This window comes from Myotis daubentonii, chromosome 10 (genome assembly GCF_963259705.1).
Source record: "Myotis daubentonii chromosome 10, mMyoDau2.1, whole genome shotgun sequence".
Taxonomy (NCBI): domain Eukaryota; kingdom Metazoa; phylum Chordata; class Mammalia; order Chiroptera; family Vespertilionidae; genus Myotis; species Myotis daubentonii.
Genome location: NC_081849.1, coordinates 11,898,573 through 11,915,875, shown reverse-complemented (window position 1 = coordinate 11,915,875; position 17,303 = coordinate 11,898,573). Strand labels below are relative to the sequence as shown.

The 17,303-nt window shown below is 36.2% G+C and overlaps 1 protein-coding gene and 1 pseudogene across 4 annotated transcripts in view; one reads left to right on the top strand and one right to left on the bottom strand.

Annotated features, from left to right (window-relative positions):
• TFEC (transcription factor EC) overlaps positions 1–17,303 on the top strand; it is an 82,575-nt gene that overhangs the window by 13,344 nt on the left and 51,928 nt on the right. The window lies entirely within an intron of this gene.
• On the bottom strand, positions 483–2,607 carry LOC132211403 (large ribosomal subunit protein uL4-like; annotated as a pseudogene).

Genomic DNA, 17,303 nt, shown 5'->3' with positions numbered 1-17,303 from the left:
AGGGAAGAGAAGACATTTTATGATTCTAAAAGTCAATTCTGAAGATATATAAAGAAGAGTTGAGATTCTTTTTTTTACAGCTGCATAATATTCCATGGTGTAAATATACCCACCCCCTTTTTATCCACTCATCTGCTGATGGGCACTTGGGCTGTTTCCAGATCTTAGCTATTGTAAATTGCTCTGTTATGAACATAGTGGTGCATACATTCTTTCTGATGGTGTTTCTGGATTCTTAGAATATATTCCTAGAAGTAGGATTACTGAGTGAAATGCCAGTTCCATTTTTAGTTTTCTGAGGAAACTCGACACTGTTTTCCACAGTGGCTGCACCAGTGCACTAGGGTTCCCTTTCTCTACATCCTCACCAGCACTCGTTGTTTGTTGATTTATTGAGAAGGATCTCTTACCTTTGAGACAGCATGGAAGGACCTAGAAAGTATTATGTTAAGTGAAATAAGCCGGTTAGAGAAAGACAAATCTCACATGATCTCACTCATATATTGAATCTAATGAACAAAATAAAGTGACAAACAAAATAGACCAGAGACATGGAAGCACAGAACAGATAGAGGATCTTTAGAGGGAAGGGGGTGGGGAGAAGAGGTGAGAAGAGATCAACCAAAAAACTTATCTGCATATATACATAACCCAGGGATACAGACAATAGTGGGGTGAAGGCCTAGGGAGGGGACAGGAGTAGGGAGAATGGGGGTCATGGGGAAAAAAGAGAACAATAATAAAGATAAATAAATAAAAACATAAAGGGATATTAAAACCAAAAGACAAAATGTTGTGGTTTTTTTGGTATTTTAAAATAAAATAATCTAAAAAAAGAACAGTTGAGGACAGCAACGGAGGGTGCTGGAAGATCAGCAGTGGAGGACTTACAGTTAGGGATGATGGTGGTTTGGAGTAGAGCTCTGGTAGTAACAATAAAGGTAAATTCATTTGCGATACTTCTTTTTCTCCATTGCCTTTGATCATACTTTTATTCAAAATTATCTGTCCACAGTGATTTGACCTTTTATGGAAGAAACAAATTTAAGTTTATGCCACAGGCTTCTTTTCTGTGGTGGGTTTCTTTTCTGCGGGCTTCTTCTCAGCGGCTGGTTTCTTGGTGGCTGCAGCCTTTTCCCCACCAAAAGCTTCTTCTGCTTCTTAAGCCAACAGCCTCCTCTCCTTTCTCCCCGACCACAGGCTTCTGGCCTGGAACCCCTTCTCATCTGATTGGGTTCCAGTGCTGCTCTGCTTATCCACCCGCAGCCTGTGGCTCTTGGCCTGGCGAAGAACGGTGTTCCGGCGCAGGGCCTTTGCCTCTGGGTTTAGCTTCAACGTGATTCTCAGGTTTTTCAGTGGATTCTCCTTCAGGACCCTGCGGTGAATCTTCTTGCGCGGTGCTCGGAGGGCTCTTTGGATCTCTGGGCTTTTCAAGATTCTGCTCAGGCCTGTACTGAGCATCTTGAGCATGGGAAGGCTGTAGTTACTCTTGATGGAGGCAGCTCTATGCCAAGTGCCACACAGCTCATCTAACCTGCGGCAAGCACTTTCAGTCCAAATGCAGAAATGGCCCACATGCCCTCCAGGTGCAAGTTTCAAAATGTTCAGTTTGCTGACATTAAGCAGAGTAATTCCAGGGATGTTTCTGAAGGCTTTGATGATACCGTTGTCCTCATTATAGATGATGCAAAGTCCCGTGCGCTGGATATGACCACAGTTTCTCATTTTGCCCTTGCCAGCCCTCATTCACTGAGAGGCATAGGCCTTATTTTGTATCATTCCAGGCCTTAAGTTTCTTAAGAAGCAAAACTGCCTCCTTGGTTTTCTTGTGGCCTTCTACTTTATCTTCAACCACCAAAGGAAGTTCAGGAACTTCCTCAATGCGGTGACCTTTAGACATGACCAGTGCTGGGAAGGCTGAGGCAGCCCGGGCAGAGCAGATGGCATATCGTCTCTGTGTTGTGTTTACTCTGCGGTGCCAAGGGTGCCAGGTTTTGGTTGGTGCAAACATGTGGCCCCCACAACACATATTTCCAAAAGCATCCTGGCCAGAACGATGAGTTCCACCACCTCAGACTCTGGGAATTTGAGCCACAGCTCTGCCAGGACCCCAGGCCTCGGCACCGGTTCGATGCCCTGCCAATTCACTGACAGCATAGGGCTGGTCTATTGTTTTTGTGCAAGCTGGTGTGAAGACAGTTCTCAATATCTGGTCAAATGGGAGCCTGAAACACAGCAGGCAAAGTGACATTTTTGCCAGATGTTTCCCCCTTTTCAGAGTACACAGGTATCAGTGGATGAGCACACGCCATGGCGGGGAGAGGAGACAGCCACACTCCATTTGCCATACTTTTGAGAGCTAGCATGGACAGGGCGGATAATACATTGTGGGTGAGGAAAAGAAAAGATACAAGGAAGACTATCCAATTTCTGAGTTGAGAAATTGGATGAATAATGATGCCATTAACTAAAGACTGGGGAGAAACAGGTTTTGAGGGAATAATCATGAGTGTTTGGGCATATAAATTTTAAATTTCGAGATATTTGTGAGTAATCTCTCTCTCTCTCTCTCTCTCTCTCTCTCTCTCTCTCTCTCTCTCTCTCTCCTCTCTCCGCGTGTGTGTGTATGTGTGTGTATGTTCCTCTCCCTCTAATATATATAAAGCTGAACCTGCAAAGAAGGAAAATTTAGGATTTACGTTCTGTTAGTGTGTAAATTGTATTTAAGCCGTGGGAATAGGTGACATCAGCCACAGTGAGAAGAAGAGAGAAGGTGCGTAGTGAGGAGCCTTGCAGCACCTCCAATTCACTTCTCAAGCCACTGCGTTCCAGGGTCCTTCCTCGTGGGCCATCTGAACAGAAATGCAGCTTTGGGAGTCAGGCATGTAGGAGGTGTTTGAAGTCATGCGAACAGATGCTTCCTCTGAGAGAGGGTGGAGAGAGAAGAAAACGTGCAAGTGCTGAGCTCCCCCCTCCCCCCCACCCTCCGCCTTCTTATTTACAATTCCCAATGCCCCTCCTGTCCCTGCAGGCTGACTGCCAGTCTCACCAGCCTCTGAGATCATTCTCCCCAGGAGCATCAGTGACCCAATTATTCCCCAGTCCGTCAGCAATACTTTCTGCGCTTTCTCTTCCCGCATCCCTGTAGCACTGGGCTTTTTAACCACTTCTTTCTTCCTTGTTTTGTCTTTGTCATGTCACTCTGTACTAATTTTTTTAGATATTTTTTTTGAGATCCCTTTAGTCTTTCCTGTGTATTGCATGTTGGTGTTTCTCAGAGGTCTTTACTTCCTATTTTATCTTTTTAATTTTAAATCTTCATCCTGTGTAGCTTGATCTAAAACTCTGATTTAACAACTTCTTCTAAGCTGGCAACCAAATCTGTATTTCTAAATCCACACATTTAACTGTTTACCAGATCTCTGTCCTGGGAGACACCCAGATTTCATGGAAATTATAATCTTTTCATTAATACTTTGCCTCAATTCCTTATTTTGGTAACTGCCATCTTCTTCACCAGTTCCCCTTTCATACTTAAGCATTTTATGTGAGCCTTTCTTCCTCTTCACTATATCTATAAATGAATCAGAAGTCATATATATATATATATATATATATATATATATATATATATATATATTTCCTCTATATTAGGGGTAATGTTTGGTCTGTCTTTTCAATATTAAATACTATTGACTTAACTTGAAACCTTTATTCTTCTCTCCTGAAATATTAATGAAAACTCCTAAATATACTTTTTGCACCCAGTCTGGTTTTTCCATAATTCAGTCTCCATATTGTTGCCTGAGAGATATTTCTGAAATACTAGTTGATCATGTTACCATTCTGCTAAAAGAATTTTATGGTACATTAGGACTATAAGCTTAGGGTGATATTTATTCCTCTTTATGAGCTGACTTCTGTCTAGTTTTCCATTTTCATCTGTCCTCACCTATACTTTCTTGAGATTATACTAAAAGAGAAAGAAAGAAAGAAAGAAAGAAAGAAAGAAAGAAAGAAAGAAAGAAAGAAAGAAAGAAAGAAAGAAAAAAGGTGAACAAAAGAAAGATAAAGAAAGAAAGAAAGAAAGAAAGAAAGAAAGAAAGAAAGAAAGAAAGAAAGGTGAACAAAAGAAAGATGAAAGAAAGAAAGAGAAAGAATGCATGAAAGAAAAAGAAAGAAATGAAAGAAAGAAAGGAAGAAAGAAAGAAAGAAAGAAGAAAGGGAAAAAGAGAAAGAAAAGAACAAAGGAAGGTAGAAAAGAAAGGAAGAAGAACATTTTGCCTTTATAACTTCTTTTACTGGACTATTTTAATAGCCTTGAGAAGTTAAAGGTGTTAGATTTAGAGAACTGACTTCTGTTAGGGTTTTCTTCAGCTATGATAAGGAAATCTCATGCTGCCATCATTTCCATGCAGGGTGTTTCTTAAAAGCCATCAACAAAATTGTTACTGCTACAAGAATGAGAAAATAGAACTTGGAATCAAATTAAAAAGGAGTACATACGTATTAGTTTTCTATTGCTGCTGCAATAAAATTCTACAACCTTAGACTTAAAATGGCGCACGTTACCGTATTTAGAGGGCAGGACTCTGCAATATTTTTCACGGAGCTGAAATCAAAGCACCAGGGCTTTGTTTCTTTCTGGAGGTTCTGGGAGAGAACCTTTTCCTCGCCTTTTCCAGCTCCCAGAGGCCGCCCAGTTCCTTGGCTCCCTGTGTTTCACTGTGGCCTCTGCTTCCAGAGCCACGCTCCTCCTGTCCAATTCTGACCCTCTTGTCTCCCTCTAATGAGGGCCCTCCCAGACATTACATTGGGCCCATCCAGATAATACAAAATAATCTCTCCATCTAAAACTCCTCAATTTCATCACACACACAGAGCCCCTTTCATAATGTAAGCTCACATAGCCACAGGTGGGAGTATTACTGTGCAGACATCTTTGTTGAGGAAGGCATTATTTTAACTACCACAGAATAATTGTAAATAATTGATAAAAGTTTAACAGACTAAAATATTTTATAATAAATTTTTGTTTTCTCCTTTTAGTTTTTAATAAAAAAGTCTTATTTTAATTGGTTAGTCTGCTAAAATTATATGGAAAATAGAATCCCGGATTTTCACCTCTGAAGTTACAGTAAAATGCTTTTCACATATTCCAAAGCTACACTATTACCTACCAGGTTGATTTTTTTTTTTATTTCTCAAAAGTAATTGACACAAGAGAAAGTTCTTACTAATAACATTTTGTTATTCCAATTCTTGCTACCTTTTCATAGGCATTTGTTCATTTCTTAAATGTATCCCTGAGAGCAAGAAGTTAAAAAATACTAAATACAATAGACATGATATTTATATAGAATAAGCCAAGCTGAAAATAATACTTTCTCCCTTCACCTCCTTCCCCATCCACCCTTTCTCTCTTGTGAAAAGGAGTTAGAGATTCTTAGGAAAGAAACACAAAAGCAACAGCAATGGTATAAGGAAACTAAAATTTCCCCTGGGAAAAGGGGCTAGGACTCTTCAGTGCACATTTAATACATACATCCAGAGACTAAAGTGGAACAAAGCACCTTAAAGAAAGACGAATCTAGAGTTAATATTTTCTGATGGTAGGTTTTGATTGTAGCGATGTCCCATACTGTAGGGAGATCTCAGATCTTGCAGCATCTGATGGTTACCAGACAGATGAAATAAAACACAAAATAAAACAAAAAAAATCATAAGTGAGTCAAGTAAAACTACATTAAGAGTGGGGAGGCAACTCCAAGGTTTTTCCACCAGAGAGTACAGGTGGTTGGTTCATATTTGTATTTGAATACAGAACACTTTTTTTTTCAGATAGTGGGGGATGGAGTTAAGTTTTATTTTTCTTGTCAACAAATGATAAATAACTTGCAGTTGAACCTATTTGTAATCAAAGGACAAGAAGTTGAGTTCACTTTTTGCCAGTATAATTGTGAGGAAGTCAGATAATCTGTTTGAGCTTCAGTTTCTTCATCCATAAAATGAAGAGAAAAGTCCTTACTCAAATCACTGGCATGTTTGATTCAACCTGTGATTGTGGCTACTATGATTTTGCATTCTGAGCTTTCAACTAGTCCATGAGGTACTGTGATCAGTCTTTTTGATGAATTAATGTTTCATGGTAATGTACTTTCTGTAATGATAAAAATATTAAAGCAGAAGGATGTTTTTTTTTATTATAAAAGAGCATTGCTCTTCAGTGACAAGGGTAAGGTAAAACTAAAACAATGATATAACTGAAGGCCTTTCCTACACAATCACTTGAAGAATTTGATTAATGGAGATAATGTAATAACAGGTACATTTAGAACATAGGGAGCCAAAAATCATCATATTTACTAGTTAAGTAAAATAAAGAGAATATAAATTTTACATTTTCCTACTGAGAAATGAAAGTAATATCTACAAAAATTGATTGAGAGACATGTACTTATGTAACAAAGCCATTTTCCTCAGTTTGTCAATCAAAATGAATAATTTCAATGTCTCATTTTCTGCTAGATCATTTTAATATTTAACTACCTAAAATACCCCCAATCATATTCTTTAGAAAATGGTTAGACTGGAATTCTGCAGTTCTAATGATGACATTTTATTATGATAAAAATGACTTCATTAATTGATGATCATATATCAACTCATAAAGTAGATAAAATATTTTAAAAATTTTCAAGTCTAAGATAGTATAAAGCCATTTGAAGTGTTTAGAAAATTTTTGAGAAATAAACATTTATAATTCTTTTTATTTTTACAAAGTCTTGTATGAATTTCATTATAAATTTAACCACATTAATTGCCCACTTTCTTTCTTTTATAAGGTCTGTATATGTTGATAATTTGCCAAATCTAACCCTCAAGATATAATTAAAAAGGAAAAATACAATGTATTAGTAACAGGATGATACAAGAGATGGCAAGAATTGTAGGGAGTTTTGATTTTTATCCCACTTGTCCTTATGAATGGCTTTGGTTCTATTTTAGAACATGGGAATTAAAAAAAAATGCAGTTGATGACTTTCCAAGGTATTTGATTTATGACCTTTTAAAAAATTCTGTCTTGTTTCTCCTTTATTCTCTGCATCCTTGAAAGAACATTCACAACTTCATAATGAAAATAATATCAAAAGGTTACTATACCGAGGATGAAAAAATAATACATTCAAGCATTTCATGAGAGCTATGTTTTAAGTTGAAAGTAACTGTAAAGTATAAAGCATCATTTAAATGTAATTGTTGATTTCTGAAGCAAAATGTCTTTTGCTTTATAAAAATAGTCATAATAAATATTAATGTTTAAACACTATTTCAGTCAGCTAAACATCTTCATGAAAAAATATTTAAGAAATTTTACTGAATGTAGCTTAAGTAATTAACTTGTGCATTTCCATACTTATAGGAAACAATTGAGTTGTATGAGAAACTTCTGAAAAAGCATATAAATGGTAGTATTAACTTATTTAAATCTAGCTATTGGCACCAAATACAAATATGACTAATAACACAAAATATAATGTTATACCTGGATAATTTATTCTTAAATAATGGAACAATACATTTTTTCCATCATAGAATTGGTTTATTGACTTGGAAAGGACATATCTTTTTTTTTTTTTAATCCTCACCTGTGGATATATTTTCAGAGAGAGGGAAAAACAGAGAGAAATTTTGATGTGCGAGAAACGCATCGATTGGTTGCCTCCTGCACATGACCTGACCAGGGCCCAAGCCAGGGAGGAGCCTGCAACCAAGGTACATGCCCTTGACTGGAAATGAACCTGGGACGCCTTGGTCCACAGGCCAATGCTCTATCCACTGAGCAACACCAGCTAGGGCTGGAAAGGACATATCTTCATCTCATTAGTTCTTTATATATTATCAAGAAATTTTATTTAAAAATATTATGTATTAAAATTTAAATTTGAATTTTAATACATAATATTTTTGGAAAATAACAAGCAATTATATATTGCACTAGTTTAAAATCTAGTTGTGATGACCCACTTGAGTCTTTTATTTATGATATTATAAGGTTAAATGAAAAAAATATATGCAAAGCATATAGCATAGTCCTTTCTACATACATTAACCCTCAATTTTTTGGACCTTGATTTAATAGGCTTTGAATTTAACAGACAAAATTTCTGGTCCATATGTCACATGTGAAAATTAACACCCTGTTAATTTTAATATGCCAAGATTTGTTTATAATGAAATTAACTAGTTACTTTTTGTTATTAATTCACTGCTATTTTAACAGATTTTAGTGAATAGGCCATATGTTGGAAAAAACAGTGTCGTAATTCCCCTGACATAAATATTAGACATTGACAACTATAGTCTACATATTCTACATATTTAAATCCAAGAGTGACCATTGGTAATCAATGTTCAGCAAATGATTAGTACGTGATCACACCACATCACCTGTGGTAACTGGTTCTGTTGTCCAGAGGTATGACTTTCTGCAGCAGTTTTTTTCTTTAATTTATCTTTAATGTTGAAAGTATTACTGACATCCCCCCCTACCCCATTGGTCCCCTCCACCTGGCACCCACCCCCTCTAGGCCTACCATACTATTCTGCATCCATGGGTTACACATATATGCATATATGTACTTTGGTTCATCTCTTCCCACCTCCCTCCCCCTTCCCTCTGAGATTCCTCTGCAGCAGTTTTAACCCACCCTCCAATGTCCCCACGTGCGCTGAACCATGCCCCAGCCCTGTGCATTTATTTACTGGAGGTGACTGGTAAATGCACACACTTACTGGGCTTTTCAGTATAAATTTACAGCAATGCATATAGAAAACTGTTTTTTGAAATTAAACTTTTCATGCATACTTAATTTTTTTAGACAGTGAAATGTCTTATTTAGACTATTCTTTTTTTAAATTTACCTTCATTGCTGAAAGTATTACAGCTGTCCCCCCTTTTCACCCCATTGACTCCTTCCAGTATTTACCTGACAATGTAACACACACAAACTTCAAATAAGCATTTTGCAAAATGTGTGAAACTAATCAATGGAACCTAGGGGAAAATAGAGTTTAAAATCACAATAGATTTTCCTAAATGTAATTAGAACTTGGGAGTCTCTCCTGTTTTGTTCCAGGCCTCTCCTCTTATAATTTTGTACATCCTCTAATTATCATCTCATCAGTTATCACCTAAGTATAGATGTTACATAAGTTGTATCCACAGCCCATACCTTACTTCTGATTTCCAGACCCAGCTACCCGCTTCACCACCTTTGAAATATCACAAACTCAATGTATAAAATCAAACTTACGATTCTCTCCCCCAGTCCCAGTCTTCTCTATTGGCAAAACTATCCATTCAGCTACTTAAGCCAAAAAACTCAGGTATCATTTCTTAATCAATTTCTAACATCCGTGGAATCCAGCTACTTGTTTCCATGTGACCACTTTACCCTGATCACATGGACCTAGGACAAGCAGCTCTTGTTTCTTTCCTGGACTTTATCATTTTGCACCCTTAACATTCACCCAGCCAAACTACTCTGTCCCCGTCCTTATGATAAAGAAAAATAAGTCACCTTTCTGTACTTAAAGAATTTCATGGCCTTGTCCTACTGGCTTACCCACTTCATAGCACATCATAATCTCTCTGCTCTAGTCCCATTATTTCCTTTCAGTGCATTTTTCTCATCTTGCTTCCTCCCACCAGGGTTTTGCATGTGCTGCTCCACTTCCCTGGAATGCTTTTTCTATACCCTCCCTCTTGTTGCTTCCTGTCATACTCCAGATTCAGCCTATCGTTCCTTCCTCAGGAAACTTACCCCTGACTTCTGTCTAATCTTTTTCTACATGCTCATACTTCCTATCATGTGTAGCACTTGAAGATGTATAGACATTTGAGTGATTTTTTGATTAAAAATCTGTCTCTTTCACCTCTCCATGAGCTAAGTGAGGAGAGAGACTTTGCTCACCATGCTTGACTTTGCTCACCATAATTACCAACCCAAGTGGCTAGCATGCATAGGCATGCATATATTTGTTAAGCAAATGAACTAGTAAAATTAGTAGCAGAAACTGACTTTTTTTCAGAAAATGACTATTATTTGAATGATTTGTTCCCATTTTTATCTAGGTCTTTCTGCTTGATTTTGTGAGAACTTTTGATGTCATCGGGTTTATTACATTGTGTTATAATTATATGTTTAATTATCTATATCTCTTAATAGACTCTTTGAAGACTGGATTATGTCTGTTTTTTCATAATTTTATTCTGAAAGTTTAAACAGTAACATAAAACCTAATGTATGGTAGGCACTCAAAAATATTTATAGAATTAATGAATGCTAAATCTTTGCACACAATGTCAAATATTTATTAAAGCATTGTGGCTTAAGATTTTTTCATGTTTCGTATTAACTTATTCTGGTTATTGATGTTGCCAGTTGACATTAGTGTGTGCATGGCTCTTGTATTATTTTGAAGCCAACATGAGCTGGTCAGTCTCGATGTGATTCTTGATTGATATGTATGGTTCAAAACTCCAAATATACATACTCTTCCAAAACAGATTAGACTAGATTAACCACAGTTACTGCTGCTTTATCTAATTCTTTTAAAGGTATAAAACAGTAATTTTACTGAGATACTAACATAAACAAAACAAATCAATACAGTAGATGGAATTGGATTAATTGTAAGAGATTTACAAGGGAAGCTTAGACTTTCCAGTGCAAATATGAGTGCTTGTGGAGTGCAAGCATTTTTACTGCTAGAACACTATTGAATTAGGAAAACTCTGATCAGTAACATTCATGCCTCCTAAAGTCTTTTAAGTGTGTATCACTCCTCAGAGACACACTGTTGGAATTACCCACATTCAAATGATTGGGACTGAAGGAATATATTAGAATCATATTTTGTATTAGTATCTTTCAAATAGTTTTGGATTATATAATACTCAACTGAAATATGCTGACACTTACTCAGAAGCTAAGCAAAACTTTTGATGAACTGGGCCTTACTTTGTTCAGTTGTTATATCTCAATCAGACAAGCTCGACTTTATAATTTTAGTTTTAGTCAAGATGAGATTTATGGGTATATAAATATCCAAAGACTACTGTGAAGAAAGTGAGAGTTGAAGAAATGAGTTATTAATCTTTACTACAGAACCTTAGCAAATGTCATATAGCTTTTATAAGTAGATACCTAGGAGGTAGTAGATTCATAAGCCCCCCAAAATAGATTTCCTCTTATAAACCTCTGATACTTGGGACATAATTAATAGTTACCTATTACTCACTTGTGAAGTCAAAGCTTTTACTTCATTTATTAAATTCAAGCTTTAGTAGAAAATTAACAAAATTAAATACTGTCATAGTGAATGTGGATGTCTACCTTGCTTTTTGATGTGTGTGTGTGTGTGTGTGTGTGTGTGTGTGTGTGTGTGTGTGTGTGTGTTTGGTATGTTTTTATTCACTATCACCTGGTAAAATATTTACAAGAAATGTATTTCTGGCTGAATATATTTCTTTCTGTCCTTGCAGATAGTCATACATGCTCACTAGGTATGTGGCCATATTTGCTTGATTAATTTGTTTGACTAGTAAATTAATGGTGATAAAGAGTCTTGTTACTGAGCTAATTTCTTATATGATGTTTGCCATCACTTTTTAGTATTGAGTTTTAAAAGACTAGCACCCAGAAGGTGTTTCATCTCCTCCCAGGCTCCGTGACCTCCGTTTAGATAAGTGGTCTCCAGGTGGATGGTGACACATGGGTCACAGACCTGCTTTTGGGAGAGGAATGACTTTCCCAGAGGACTGGCTCTAACAAACAGCAAACTCTCATTGTTTGCTGAGTAACTCTCGAAAGAATTAGCTGAGGGGGGGCTTTTATCATTATCTTATGCTTTCTTTATCAAAAGATAACATTTTAAAAATTATCTTTATTGTTGAAAATATTACAGATGTCCCCCCCCCATTTCCCCCCATTGGCCCCCTCCATCCTGCACCCACCCTTTCCAAGCCTTCACCACACTATTGTCTGTGTCCATGAGTTATGCACAGATGCATATAAGTTCCCCAGTTAATCTCTCCCCAACCACCTCCTACCCCTGCCTTCCCTCTGAGATTCGTCAGTCTGTTCCATGCTTCTATGTTTCTGGATCTATTTTGTTCATCAGTTTATTTTGTTCATTAGATTCCACACATGAGTGAGATCATGTGATACTTATATTTCTCCTTTTGGCTTACTTTGCTTATGCTAAAAGGTAGCCTTTTTAAAGAAGCTAAAATATATACAAGCTTTAATGAATATAAATACATAGCAGTATTTAAGGAGCTATGATACAACTAGTAAATATTACACGTACACCTTATACACAGGGTTTGTGGAGTCCTCTAAAGGTTTTTTTTTTTTCTTGTATGACTATTTATTTCTAAAATTTCCTTGTACAATATACTCTCCCTATTGCGATCCACTGGATGGATTCTGAAACCCATATAAGAATTAGGTCAAACGACGATAGTGTAGAACATTGAAAAATAAATTAGGGGATGATTCATGTATCTAAGAGCATAAGTTGAAAATCACTGTGTGAAGATGAGAATGACTGGCCATGGGGACTTTGAGAGTCTTTCCAGTTAGCACTGCGTGGCTGGCTCCCATTCCTTCTCAGCTCTTCCACCCAGTGGGACATTTTAAACCCAAATGCAAATAGGACCACCTGATATTTTGTTAGTATTAATTAATTTCTAACTACATATTTGCTAATTTGTAGAGTTGAAAACTTCCAAGACTGATCTTAACTTTGAGAAAAAAAAAGACACCAGGTATTTGATACTCTAAATCATCTTCTGTTGTTTAAATTGCTAATGTCAGAGAATGAGATCCGACTTTTCTCTATGGCATTAGGCTGCTTTTGCATGAATTTCCTCCAAATCTCCCCCCAAAGCAAAATTCCTGTATCTAGTGTAGTTCAAAGAGCAAGACTAGAAAAAGGGAAAAAGTAGAGATCATAGATACATACATTTTGGTTTTGTGCTTGTGATTCCCCAATGATTATGTTTTCTACAACCATGACAATGCTTTTTTTTTTTCCTTCCTGACCAACTCCTTTCCTTTAGCTCATTGTACTTGGAGGAGTTTGTGTGATTCTAATCATTTTTTAGTTCTATTTTTATTGTTGACACTATTACAACAGATGTCCTCCATTTTCCTTCCCTTTCATCTTCTCTTCCCAGCCTGTCCCCCTTCCCTCTGGTCATCACCACACTATTGCCTGTGTCTATGGGTTTACATATATGTTCTTTGGCTAATCTCTTCACCATTTCCATCCAATACCGGACTCCTGCCTCCCCTCTGACAGCTGTTAATCTATTTTGATGTATCCATGCCTCTCTTTCTATATTGTTCATTATTGTATTTTGTTCATTAAATTCCATATATAAGTGAGATCATGTGGTATTTGTCTTTCTCTGTCTTCTTTCACTTAGCATAATAATCTCCAGGTCCATCCATGATATTGCAAAAGATAAGATTTCTTTCTTTTTTATGGCTGCATAGTATTCTGTTGTGTAAATGTATCATAGCCTTTTTATCTACTCATCTACTGATGAACTCTTTGGCCATTTCCAGGTCTTAGATATTGTAAATAATGCTGCTATGAACATAGGGGTGCATATATTCTTTCTGAGTGGTGTTTTGGAATTCTTTAAATACCTAGAAGTGGGATCACTGGGTCAAAAGGCAGTTCCATTTTTAATTTATTGAGGAAACTTCATACTGTTTTCCACAGTGGCTGCACCAGTCTGCATTTCCATCAGCAGTGCACTAGGGTTCCCTTTTCTCCACATCCTTGCTAGCACTTGTTGTTTGTTGATTTATTGAAGATAACCATTCTGGAAGGTATGAAATGATATGTCATTATGGTTTTAATTTGCATTTCTCTGATGATTAGTGACATTGAACATTTTTTTCATATGTCTATTGGCCATCTGTATGTCCTCTTTGGAGAAACATCTATGCATGTCCTTTGCCCATTTTTTAAAATCCTCACTTGAGGAGATGTTTCCATTGATTTCAGAGAGAGAGAGGAAGGGAAGAAGAGAAAGAGAGACAGAGATAGAGAGAGACAGCAACACATGGAGAGAATCATAGATTTGAGAGAGAAACAACAATCAGTTGCTTCACGTATGCCCCCAAACCAGGGGTCAAATCTGCAACCTAGGCATGTGCTCTGACAAGGAACCAACATACACAACATTTTGGTGCATGGGACAATGTTCCAACCGACCGAGCCACCCAGCCATGACACCTTTGCCCATTTTTTTTTTTTCAGTTGGATTGTTTGTCTTTCTGGTGTTGAGTCATGTAAATTATTTATATACAGGGTGTCTCAAAAAATGCATACACATTTTAACAGCTGATAGCTCAAATTTGAAAATAAAAAGTATTTTAACAAACACTGCCTTTATAATTATTCAAAGTATGTATATACATTTTTTGGGAAAACCCTATAGTTTAGAAATCAACTCCTCATTAGATATATCATTGAAAATATGTTCTCCCATATAGTGGCTTCCCTTTTCATTTTGTAGATCGTTTCTTTTGCTGTGCAGAAGCTTTTTAGTTTGACGCAGTCCCATTTTTTAAAAAAATTGGTTTGTTTTGTTTCTCTTTCCCTAGGAGATATAGCAACAAAAACATTGCTATGAGAGATGTCTGAGATTTTACTGCCTAGGTTTTCTTCTAGGATTTTTATGGTTCTGTGACTTACATTTAAGTCTTTTATACATTTTGAATTTATTCTTGTGCATGGTGTAAGTTGGTGGTTTACTTTCTTTCTTTTTTTTTTTTTTTGCATGTGCCTGTTCAATTTTCCAAACACCTTTATTGAAGAGATTGTCTTTCCTCCATTGAATCCTCTTGTCTCATTTGTCAAACATTAATTGACCATAAAGGCATCAGTTTATTTCTGGGTTCTCTGTTTTGTTCCATTGATCTAACCTTAATTTTAAAAAATACTTCAGATTACTCAGTAAGCACAGTTTTGGGTTCTCTTATTAATAGGTCTAAACATTTTTATAGCTCATTAATACATAAATTTCTTTTTAATAAGTTTATTGGGGTGACATTGGTTAATAAGATTATATGCATTTCAAGTCTACAAGATTGTAATACATCATCTGTATATTGCATTGTGAGCTTATAAATTTAATCCCCTTCCATCATCCTACTAATATATTGACCTCCTTTACTGTCTTCAACCTTCTCCACCCCCTTCACCTCTGGTAACCACAATACCTATATTTGTGATTTTTTTAAAAAGACCTACATCTCTCTTAGAATATGGGAATTTGACTACATTTGAAACAGATTTCTTTAAAAAATTTTAAGCTAAGTTTTATATTTTTATAACTTCAAATAATGGAACTTAAAAAAACACATACCACACAATTCTATCTAAAGCCCAGTTTGAGACAATTTGTGTATCCAAATATGGTGTCCTCAGGATAATTGGCTTTGAAAACACTACTCTGCCTTTGTAAGTGCTATCAAAGTTTCGGTCAGATCAGTACCAAATTATATATTTGGGCTTTTTACTTGAGCTGATTCATATTATTCTGTGGGCCTTTGATCAAAAATAAATATAGTGGATGTTATAGTGCATGGCCTAGATTTTCCCCTGCATGACTGTCCTGCCTCTGATTAAAGCACATGGAGCTGACATTTTGTACAAAACAATGGTCAAATATCTGCAATATCATAAGTTCTACTATATATGATATATATATATATATATATATACATACATATATATATATATATATATATATATATATATATATGATCTACTATATATGATATATATATTTTGTGTCCTTTTTTCTTGGCTGCCAGGATGCTCATGAGTAAATTTTATATTAAATTACAATATTAATCTTCAGCCTACATTTTCTGGTGCAACTACCTCTCACAAACATTCACAGCTTCTATTTATTTACAATATTTCAACAAACGGGGAGACTATAAATAAAAAATATATTTTAAGTGAAATAAGACAGATTTCTATACATGGAGAAAACCTTGGACTTAAACTGACCATTATTATATTTAGTTTCCAGTAGCAGAGTGATAATATTGAGACATAATGCATAGTTCTGGAGGTATGATTTACTTATTGTTTTCAATAACAAAATTTCCCTATATTTAGATGGTCTTAGTCTCTTTCACAGGTTAATGAGTCGGATCACAACATATAGCTGCTTCCACTTGCTAGGCTCACACTGTTATTCTGATAATGGTTCATCTGTTTCTCTTGTGGATTCCCAAAGCTCTCTGATGTCACTAAAGTTAATCATACACTCGACTTTGTTGACCCATTCACTCAATAATTCATTGAATACATGCAGTTTACATATTTTAAAAAGCCTATTGTGCGGCCCTATTTGGTTTGGCTCAGTGGATAGAGAGTCGGCCTGTGGACTGAGGGGTTCCGGGTTTGATTCTGGTCAAGGGCACATGCCCGGGTTGTGGGCTCAATCCCCAGTAGGGGGCGTGCAGAAAGCAGCTGATCAATGATTTCTCTCATTATTGATGTTTCTATCTCTCTCTCCCTCTCCCTTCCTCTCTAAAATCAATAAAAATATAAAAAAGAAAAAAAGAAGGTAAAAAAAGCCTATTGTGTGCCATTATCTGGGTGTGTGTAGGAAATATGACAATATAGCAGCCAGCAAGGTAAACACAGTGCTAGCGCTGGAGATCATGTATTTTTCTTTCCTGCCTAGACCATGACTAGACTGCAAGGTCTTTGAAGGCAGACATTGCAACTATCTCCTTTCTACCTTCAGTGTACCATTCCGTACACACATTCTGGGCACATATTTCTTAAAATTTTTTTTAAAAAATTAATGATTTGAAAGAGAGAGATAGATTTTTTTGTTTCACTTATTTATATAGTCATTGGTGGATTCTTCTATGTTCCCTGTCTGGGGAATGAACCTGCAAACTTGCTGTATTGGGACAACCCTCCGACCAACTGAGCTCCTGGGCTAGGGCAGAAAACGTATTTTTTACATAAGTGAATAAATGAAGAATGGCAACCTATAGTTTCATTCACTTCATCCAAATAAATACTGGGACCTTCGGTGAAACAGCTCTAATACATAGTTTTATAGTTGTATCCTTAGATCCCAGGCGATGTAAAATTATTTTAAAATTGGCTCATATGATTTAACTGATGTTTTACACTTAGTTGTATCATTGTTCTGATATCAATCCATATTAGAAAACATA